The sequence below is a fragment of the Bubalus kerabau genome, chromosome 2, assembly GCF_029407905.1.
Source record: "Bubalus kerabau isolate K-KA32 ecotype Philippines breed swamp buffalo chromosome 2, PCC_UOA_SB_1v2, whole genome shotgun sequence".
In the NCBI taxonomy this organism is placed as follows: domain Eukaryota; kingdom Metazoa; phylum Chordata; class Mammalia; order Artiodactyla; family Bovidae; genus Bubalus; species Bubalus kerabau.
The window spans coordinates 21,503,936-21,514,874 of NC_073625.1; positions in this window are offsets into that span (position 1 = coordinate 21,503,936).

Consider the following 10,939-nt stretch of genomic DNA (forward strand, 5'->3'; position numbering starts at 1 on the left):
TTTATCTTTGATGTTGTTGCTCAGTCACCAATTGTGTCTGACTCTTTGCCACCCCATGGACTGCAGCATGTCGGGCCTCCCTGTCCCTCATCTTTAGATATGCATAATGAAATGTTTGTGGATGAAATGGTATGATGCCAGTAATTTGCTTCAGAATAATCCAGTCGTGTCTGGGAGGGGGGCAGTCCGGAGATACAGATGAAACAGGACTGGTTGTGAGTGGGTAACTACTGAAGCTGGGTGATAGGTGTTTGAAGGTTCATTAGATAGCCTGGCTTCCCTGGTAGCTCAGCTGGTTGAGCTCACTGCAAGAATCCACCTGCAATGCAGGAGACCCCGGTTTGATTCCTAGATCGGGAAGATTCCCTGGAGGAGGGCATGGCAAACCACTCCAGTATCCTTGCCTGGAGAATCCCCATGGACGGAGGAGCCTTGAGGCCTACAGTCCATGGGGTCGCAAAGAGTCAGACACGACTGAGCAACTAAGCACACACACGTTCACATATGTTTAAAATATTTAATAACAGAGACTCTTTTAAAAAGAACTTCTTAATTATTTGAATCTGTAGAAAGAAAGCTAGTATTCTCTACCTTTGGCCAAAATCCACCTAAAACATGCAGTTAGATTTTCTTCTAAGTATGGCTTTAGCTGTATCATACCAGTTTTCATGTGTGATGGTTTTGTCCGCCTAAATATTTTCTCATTTTTGATTTAAAATTTTCTTTGATCTGTGAATTACTTAAATACATGATTTAAAAATGTCTAAATATTTTGGGGAGAGATTATTTTATTCCTTTTTAATTTTATAAATTTGCATTTAGACAACATGGTTGTTTGGCTATTCACTCTTTGGATTGTTTTTTAGATTTGCCTTTTGGACAAGCATATGGTCAGTTTTTGCTGATGTTTCAAGTGTACTTACTTAAAAAAGAATGTCTAGCTAGTGTTTAGCTCTATACAGGTTCACTATATCAAGTCTATCTTGTGTTTTTTATACATTCCGTATCCTTACTAATCTTGCCTCAAACAAATAGCACAAACGAAGGGAGGTGTGTTAAAACTAGAAATCACTCTGTTTTTTAAAACAATTTCTTTATGTAATTATGACAAAATTTTCTTTATTGTTAGGTTCACACAAGTTTAGAAATATAGCTTCCTGATGAATTATTCCTTTTATCATTTGCAACAAATATTTTTCTCTCTCTATTCTTTCTTCCTAAAACTCATTTTATATATACCTATAATTTTCCATTCTCAATCATCATGTCTCTTAATCTCAAATACTTCCATGTATTTGTTTCTCTTGCTGTATTATAGATAATTTCCCCTCATAATTTTTACACTGATTATGTCTAACCTAACTTCTCACAGGATATTTTTTTAAGCTTAAATGTCTGTGTTCTTTATTTCTGGAATCTCTATTTGATGGTTTTTTTCAAATCTGCTGGCTCTGTCAACTCAGGGTCTTATTCATTCCTAAAAGTTTTTATTCACATTTTAAATTATTTTGAACAGCCTTTCTTTATATCCTCTTTCTGACGGTCATTCCATTCAACTTAGTTCTCAAAACTGTAAACTCACATTATATTGTTTCTGTTGCCATTCACTCACTCTTATATAAGTTGCCATTCACTGTCCTCTTATATAAGTTGACACGTTTTACAACGAGCTCATCTTTATCAGAGCTTGGTTCTCCCTGAGACCCTTCTGTGGTGTGGGCTGGAGGAACGTCGTTTTAAGCAGCGTTACATCTGCTCTTCCTGGTGGCTCTATTTTTACCCCCCAGACTTGACTTTCTTAAGTCTTCCCAATGTCCTGGCTATTGCATTTCAGACCACAAATTCAGGTGAGGTTCTGGTCTGTGCCTTTTGAGAGTAAGAGCTGAATTTTTTCCCTGCAGATTCTCCACACTGAGGCAGAGCTTCCCTGTGGTCCCTCTGTGCCAGAGTGTGATGTTTTCCTTGGTCCAACTGAGATGTCATGACTTTTCAAGGGGTGGGGAGGGTCTTGGTTATAACTCTTTCATGTGTAGACCCAGAGTCTAATTTCCTCAAGCATTAAACTCAACTCCCTACGTGACTCTGCCTGACATCCCAGCAAAGCATAACTTTATTTTGTCTTAATTTCTAGCTCATTTATGCATTTCAAAGAGTATTTATTTAGATGTACACTCACTTCAATCTAAGCATCATTAGATGGAGGTCAAGGATTTCATCTGTTTTGTTCACTGACATACCCCAAGGCCTGGATAAGTACCTGGCACAAGGCAGGAGCTCAGTAAATATTTGTCAAAAGAAATGAAGACAGAATTAATGAGTGTAACTCACTCCCTAGTGTGTGTGTGTATATGCTGAGGTGGGTGAAGGGCAATTCTAGACGTTTAGAGTGGGATCTTTTTCAGATCGTCCAGTCAGCACTAAAGAGACATACCTGTAAAAACAGGCATGCATTCTACCATCCCATACGCTGGGTGACATTAGGAAACCCTGACCCTATTAGTCCTCAATCCAAATACCCAAATCTGGACTTCATCCTTCTCCCCATACTCTCCCATTTCCAGCCCACCCTTCCCAATTCTACAACCAGCACTGACCACCAACTCCAGCTCAACCTGAAACCTGTCTCTGACATCCTTCAACCCTCAGTCTCCTGTCCAGCCATAAATACTGTGTGTGCATGCTAAGTCACTTCAGTCATGTCTGACTCTTGGCAACCCTATGGACACCTAGCCTGCTAGGCTCCTCTGCCCATGGGATTCTCCAGGCAAGAATACTGGAGTGGGTTGCCATGCCCTCCTCCAGGGGATCTTCCCGACCCAGGGATTGAACCCGAGTCTCTTATGTCTCCTGCACTGGCAGGCGAGTTCTTTACCACCAGCGTCACTTGGGAAACCCCAAATCAAAAGCCCCCATTCCTAAATGGAATATCTGACCAAGAACCCACTGAATCCAATCATAGGGCCAAGGGCTTGGTTTTTTTGCTCACTGCTATACCCAGGGGAGTACCTAGCACCAAGAAGGATTTCAATAAATACATGTTAAGTAAAATAAAGAAGAAATGAATTTAACTGCCATTCACACTGAAATACCATATGGTATAAATACACAACATGCAATCAAAACTTCTGCTTTCAAACAAAATGAAGATAGCAAAAATATGCATCCCAAAGTTTGGTTGTACAGTTTTTAAGTACCTTTAAAGTTTTCCAATGTGGGATGGTATTTCAAGCTCCCATGCTACTGTTACCAATATAAAACAAAGTACAGACATACGCTAAGAAAACAAAAATCTTCTGATATAAAGAATAAAGATAGCAGAGAAAGATTCAGATTTTAAAAGACATATTGAAATTCCCTGGCCTCAGTTTCCAATTAAAAATGGGCAAGCTCAAGTCCGGAAGTTAAAAAAAATTATTTATAGAAATCTTCCACCATATTTTTGGACCTGAAGTAGGGAGGAAAAAATGGAGAGCCTCTTTAGAAACTTGATTTTGTTGAAAGTCCTGTGGCCTCAGTTTCTAAACAAATAAAGTTTTCAAATAAAACAAGCCACAAAAATAGCAGCCCAAAGCCCCAAAGCAAAACTTGGCTAAATGTTTTGCAAAAACCTACCAAGTTCAGTTTCCAATGAAAACAAACAGTAAGAAGAGCATACAAACTAAATTCATACACAAACTAAGTTTCTTCCCTAAGGAGGCTTCCCCTAAATGTTCTCAAACCTCCTCTCTAAAAGTTTTATTTAAAAAAAAAAAACAAAAAAAAAAACACTGTTTTTTAATGAGAAAATCTTCTTTCAAAAATAAAAATCTACCATCTCCTGAGTTGGAAGTCAATTACAAAGGGCTAAAATTGGCCACAAAATCTGTTTCCCTCTCCTCTGATAGCTTCGAAGTAAAGAAACAGTATTTGGCAGGATTTAGGGCTTTGCGGAGCTGACACCTGAAACGGAACCCAATGCACACGCTCCTGGGATCTACCTTTGTGGGGCAGATATTCCAAAAGAAGCTCTAAGGTGGCACCTGTTCTCCACGTCCAGTCCCCCACATCCTGCTTCATTCAGGATCCGTAAGGAGGACAGCACATCCTGGAGTGGCAACTGGGATGTCAAAAAACGACTGGAATTTTCAGAATCTCTTTATCATGTTGTATTCTTCGGGCCCTTCCAAAATGATCTTGTGTTTGATTGCAAAATAAATATAAAAAAAGTATACCCAGTTTAAAATGAACTCTCTGAATTCGTTGCAATCATCTTAAGGACATGCTTAGTGGGAGCTAACGAAGTAAAAATGTTAGGTATATTTTCATGCTTTTTACTGAAATAGTTTAAAAGTGTCTTTTCTCTGGGAAGGTACAGGGGGCTGGGGGCTGTTTAAGAATATCTTAGAGGATCCCATAGTAATAAATGTCAAACAGCTGAACAACCAGGAGATGAAAATCTTCTTGGAGATTCCACTCTGAAAGCAGCTGCCACCTTGGACATCAGAAGTGCCCCCTCGGGTGCTACAGGGTGCTGATCACTTGTCAACTGTGCATCTTTGACTCCTGTACGTCTTTCCTGAAGTCTGACCGCCCTCCTTCTTGCTTTGATCGGGGCAGACTGTGATCCTTCTGCCCTGGCTAGAAAGGCATGGGTAATCAGAGTCTTGTTCTGTCTTTACTTTCACTGACCCTTTATCTCTCCCCTCTTCCCTTTGTTTGCTGCTGCTGCTGCTGCTAAGTCACTTCAGTCGTGTTCGACTCTGTGTGACCCCATAGACGGCAGCCCACCAGGCTCCCCCGTCCCTGGGATTCTCCAGGCAAGAACACTGGAGTGGGTTGCCATTTCCTTCTCCAATGCATGAAAGTGAAAAGTGAAAGTGAAGACGCTTAGTCATGTCCGACTCTTAGCTTAGGGACTCAGAAAATAACTTGTCACAGCTTATTTTTTATTACAAAGACAAAGCCTTAAAAAAAGTCTTGGTTGGGAGTTGCCTGGAGGTCCCCTGGTTAGGACTGGGCGCTTGGCTGCAGCCGCCCTCCACCCTCCAACCCTGCCCCCAGCAAAAAGTCTTGGCATTCTATAGGCTTCTCCAGCTAGGAATCCTGCTGGGGAAATGAGTCTGGGAGGTCCATTCCTGTCTAACAGTTATCAGAGGGAGAAAAAAAAGACATTTTGACATCTTCTGAGTTTAATGTTGTGGAGAAATTAAACTTACAGAAGACCAGGCACGTTTTGTTGAGGGAGTCTTTCTCAGTTCGCTGGGGGTGTTCCCAGGAGCCCTCCTGCTGAAACTCCTGAGAGGCGGGGCTGTGGAATGGCTATTGTTCTGTTCATACAAGTAACCCAGTGACCTGCTTGCCTTCAGCTGCCTAGATACGTGTGTGCTCAGTCACTCTCAGTCGTGTCTGACTCTTTGCGATCCTATGGACTATTATAGCCCACCAGGCTCCTCTGTCTGTGGGATTCTCCAGGCAAGAATACTAGAGTGGGTTGCCTTTTCCTCCCCCAGGGGATCTTCCCGACCCAGGGATCAAAGCTGCTTTCCCGTGTCTCCTGCATTGGCAGGCTGATTCTTTACCACTGGGCCACGTGGGAAGCCCAGCTCCTTAGAGCATGTCTTTTAATACTTAAACAGAGTCAGGAAGTGAGTGAAGGCTGGGGTCTTTATCAGGTGGGAATTCGGAACCAAGAGGCCTGCACAAAGGAAGAACTTTCAAAACACCATTAATAAATCCAGCCTAGCAGCAGGAGACACAGCCAGGAGCCAGGTGTGTTTTGTTCTTTCTGCCACTGGGCCCCAACCTGACATCCAAGACAAAGTGCTCACTGTTATTCCACGGTTAATTGCCTTCTCTTGCCTCTTACCCAGAAAACTAAAACCAAATACAAGATTATTTATCTGCTGTTACTGCTCCATAATCCTCCAGTATTTTCCTGTCTTATTAATCAGAAGGACTTCCTCAGAGTCAGCTGAGCAGAAGGCTCATCCTAGACTAGAAACTCCCTGAGATCAGAGGTCAGGAGCATCTGTCAGGTTAGCAGCTCCTGTTTCAGCGTTCAATTAGCATCTTGGTGTCTATCTTTACTCCAGACTAGATGTGGATGTTTAACTTGCCATTATTAGAAATACTTATTATTATTAGAAAAAATTATGAGAAATGTTTTGTTGAGGTGATTTACATACATACTCTATTTAATTTCAATAATAGTTTTGCAGGTGAGGTATTAACTCACTTTAGAGGCTAGAACACAATTTCAAAGAACATTCTGCTCAAAGCTATAAATCAGTGGAGTGAGATTTAAATTTGGGTCTAACTTTAAAGCACTTGATTTTTTTTTCCTGCTATGCACTCTTGCCTCCCACATATTCTACGTTGTTGATGTTGTTTAGTTGCTAAGTCGTGTCCGACTCCTTTGAGACCTCATGGACTGTAGCCCGCCAAGGCTCCTCTGTCTATGGGATTTCCCAGGCAAGAAGACTGCAATGGGTTGCCATTTCCTTCTCCAGGGGATCTTTCTGACCCAGGGATTGAACCCACGTCTCTTGCATTTCCTGCTCTGGCAGGTGGGTTCTCTACTGCTGAGCCACCCAGGGAAGCCCCACATACCCTACGCAGAATATAAAATCTAGTTCAAGCCTTTACCAGCCTTGACCAGCAGTGTACTGGAGCTGGCTTGTCAGAACCAATCATGAGTCAATTATAAATGTTTCTGGCTGCACGTTCACTGACTTCAGATCTGTGACTTTAAGTGAGCCATGATGGAGTATTCATACCCCCCAAATCAGCAAACATTACAAATCAGTGCTTTTCAGAGTGTTAACTGCTAAATATATGTCAGCATACCACTATCTTCAAACTATAGTGCCTTCCTAATTTTCACATCAACATCCATGCAGACCATGTAGCAGAGAAGTGTCAGCAGGTTGAGAAGCAACAGTTAGAACTGGACATGGAACAACAGACTGGTTCCAAATTGGGAAAGGAGTATGTCAAGGCTGTATATTGCCACCCTGCTTATTTAATTTATATGCAGGGTACATCATGAGAAATGCTGGGCTGGATGAAGCACAAGCTGGAATCAAGATTGCCAGGAGAAATATCAATAACCTCAGATATTCAGATGACACCACCCTTATGACCAAAAGTGAAGAGGAACTAAAGAGTCTCTTGATAAAAGTGAAAGAGAGTGAAAAAGCTGGCTTAAAATTTAACATTCAAGAAATGAAGATCATGGTTTCTGGTCCCATCACTTCATGGCAAATAGATGGGGAAACAATGGAAACAGTGAGATATTTTAGTTTGGGGGGGCTCCAAAATCACTGCAGATGGTGACTGCAACCATGAAATTAAAAGACACTTGATCCTTGGAAGAAAAGCTATGACTAACCTAGACAGCATATTAAAAAGCAGAGACATTATTTTTGCCAACAAAGGTCCATTTAGTCAAAGCTATGCTTTTTCCAGTGGTCATGTATGAATGTGAGAGTTGGACTATAACGAAAGCTGAGTGCCAAAGAATTGATGCTTTTGAACTATAGTGTTGGAGAAGACTCTTGAGAGTCTCTTGGACTGCAAGGAGATCCAACCAGTCCATCCTAAAGGAAATCAGTCCTGAATATTCACTGGAAGGACTGATGCTGAAGCTGAAGCTTCAATACTTTGGCCACCTGATGCCAAGAACTGACTCGCTGGAAAAGACCCTGATGCTTAAAAGACTGAAGGCAGGAGGAGATGGGGACGACAGAGAATGAGATGGTTGGATGGCATCACTGACTCAATGGACGTGAGTATGAGTAAGCTCCAGGAGTTGGTGATGGACAGGGAGGCTTGGCGTGCTGCAGTCCATGGTCCACTAGGTCTCAAAGAGTCAGACTGAGTAACTGAAGAGTAAGATGCTGTAGGGTGTTAAATTTACCAGCAGGGGGAGCCTAATTCTCATATATGTGCTCTTTGCCTCCTCTTGGAATACAGCAGCAATGCGAATGAAAAACAGAAAACTCAGCTTTGATAAAAGTTCACCAGAAACTCAAACATACATTAGAAATAGAGATAAATGCCATTCAAATAAATTTATATTGGCAGAACAAATCAGCATTACCCATGCTAATGGAAATAAAGGAGAAGCTTATACAAAAATATCTAGTAGAAACATTAAACAAAGAACTTGGAATTTTAAAAAGTCATGACAGCTTTTTCAAAAAGAAAGTCAGAAGTACTACGCATTTTGAATTCTCTTATCTAGGCCTATATATAAACCATGCAATTTTCAGAAAGCTTATTAAAATATTCAAGGTTCTAAAAACTCTTCCAAACAATATATAAATATAATGAGACTACAATCTAAATTTCAATAGCACTTTTAAAAACTTCACAAGATTATTCTAAATTTTACACCCCAAAATAAAACATTATGAAGGCATTTAAAATACTGAAAAATGAAAATAACTTTTAAAGAGGGAACTTTTACAAAATCTGAACTTTCAGATTTTGTATCATGTCATAAAGCATAATAGTAATAATTAACATGCTATCACACATGTGCTAAGACATATAGACCAAAAGAACATAATGGATTATATGAACCTAAATACTGATGATTTGATTACAATGACATATCAAACTGGTGGGAAAATTGTGAATCACTCAATAAACGGTGTTGGTATAATTATTTGGAGACAAAAAGTTATATGCTTCTCATATTCTAAAATATAGTCCAGATGGACTAAAGTTTTAAATATATTATTTTATATATGTCTGTATGTACAATACACTAAATGTAATTTATAGACTTCCCAGGTGGCTCAGGAGTAAAGAATGCACCTGCCAATACCAAAGATGATCCCTGGGTCAGGGAGATCCCCTGGAAGAGGAAATGGCAACCCAGTCCAGTACTCTTGTCTGGGAAATCCCATGGGCAGAGGAGCCTGGTGGGCCACAGCTACAGGGTTGCAAAGAATCAGATATGATTTAGCGACTGAGCACACACACATCATGGCACCTAACACATGAATTGCAATTCCATTAAATGGTCAGCATTTAATTTCCCAAACTTTATTATAAATGTTTTGGTACTATTTGAATCCAGCTCTTAACAAGCTCCGGGATATATCCTAAAAGGCTCCATCTTGGTTACATGCTCACATCTCTATTAATTGCAGAGCCCTGTGGGCATGCATGACATTCTGTGATTGTTCACAACCCTGGTCAGGAGGAGAGGACTTTGTTACAGGCTAAGCCGGGGCTGGAGAGACACAAACCACAGCCAGTAAAACCGATCCAACCCAAAGTAGATGGTTAGTTCCTGCTTCCTTTTCCAGCCTGCCTCTGTAACAGACTTATATTGATACTTCCTGTATAGGCTCTAATTGACAGCTAGAAATTAGCCACCCTCAAGAATCCCTTCAATTCTTTCAGAGAGTTTTGAAAGGTTCTTCTCCTGTATGTTCCAGAATAAGCTTTTCTGGCCCTTGTCTCCCCATCTCGACTCCTGGCTGCTGTCTCTGGTGCGGCCCCTTCATGATGGTGTGGCTCTTTTGAGAACAGTCCTGCATGGGTGACTGCTGTGTTTTTTTAAAAGTCTTTATTGAATTTGCTACAATATTGCTTCTGTTTTATGTTTCAGTTTCTTGGCCCTGAGGTATGTGGGATCTTAGCTCCCAACCAGGGATCTAATCTGCACCCTCTGCCCTGGAAGGCCAAGTCTCAACCACTGGACCAGCAGGGAAGCCCACAGTGATGCTATTTTACCCTAAAACCCACACTGGAGAAGAGACACTGCTCTCAGGGCCTCCAGCTGCCAGGAGAAGCAGTTTCTCTTGTAATCTTAGGTCTACGGCTTCCTAGTTATATGTCAGTGTTTCAAACAGACTGCTTTACAGCCAATCCACTTGGTATCTAAAGATACCTCAAGTGCTGACATGAATTGAGCTTTCTCTAAATGGGTGGGTCTCCTCTCTCTGTGACCTCTGGTCTGAGCAGTCTATTCTAACCCTTCTTACTGTGTATTCTTCTTTCTTGCTATGGCTGTTTGTACAGGTGCCTACTTGATGCAGCCTCTATCCTAGACTGGCTTTATTTATGGAATACTTCCTTTCATATTAATATGTGCAATGATTCACCAATTAAGTTTTCCTGAAAATCTGGAGAAACTAGTAAGTCTAAAACACTGAATTATTTCAGATCAAGTGAGAAAAGATGCTCAACAGTAAATATCATTTTTAGCTTTAAGTGTAAAGAGTAAACCAGGGGACTTCCCTGGTGGTCCAGTGGTTAGGAATCTGCCTTGCAATGCAGGGGTCATGGGTTCAATCCCTGGTCAGGGAACTAAGATCCCCACATGCCGTGGAGCAACTGAATCCATGAGCTACAATTAGACAGTCCATGCAGCACAACAAAAGACCCTACATGACACAGCGAAGATCCTGTGTGCTACAACTAAGACCCAGCACAGCCAATTTTTTTTTTTAAGGGTAAATCAGGATCTGAGCAGAAGTTAATGCAAACCTAATTATTTCCTTTGATTTTGATCCAGCTTAGTACCCACATATGGAGAAGTCAATGGCACCCCACTCCAGTACTCTTGCCTGGCAAATCCCATGGATGGAGGAGCCTGGTAGGCTGCAGTCCATGGGGTTGCTAGGAGTCGGACACAACTGAGTGACTTCACTTTCACTTTTCACTTTCATGCATTAGAGAAGGAAATGGCAACCCACTCCAGTGTTCTTGCCTGGAGAATCCCAGGGACGGGGGAGCCTGGTGGGCTGCTGTCTCTGGGGTTGCACAGAGTCGGACATGACTGAAGCGACTTAGCAGCAGCAGCAGTACCCACATATGCCTCTGGTAGCTGGTTAATAAAAGTTTGCAAATTTCTGCTAGAGGCTAATGAACCTACTTACTGAGAAGTACAACATTCTCAGTATCAGTTTCAGTCTAACAGTATGCAGACCAGCCTATTAGC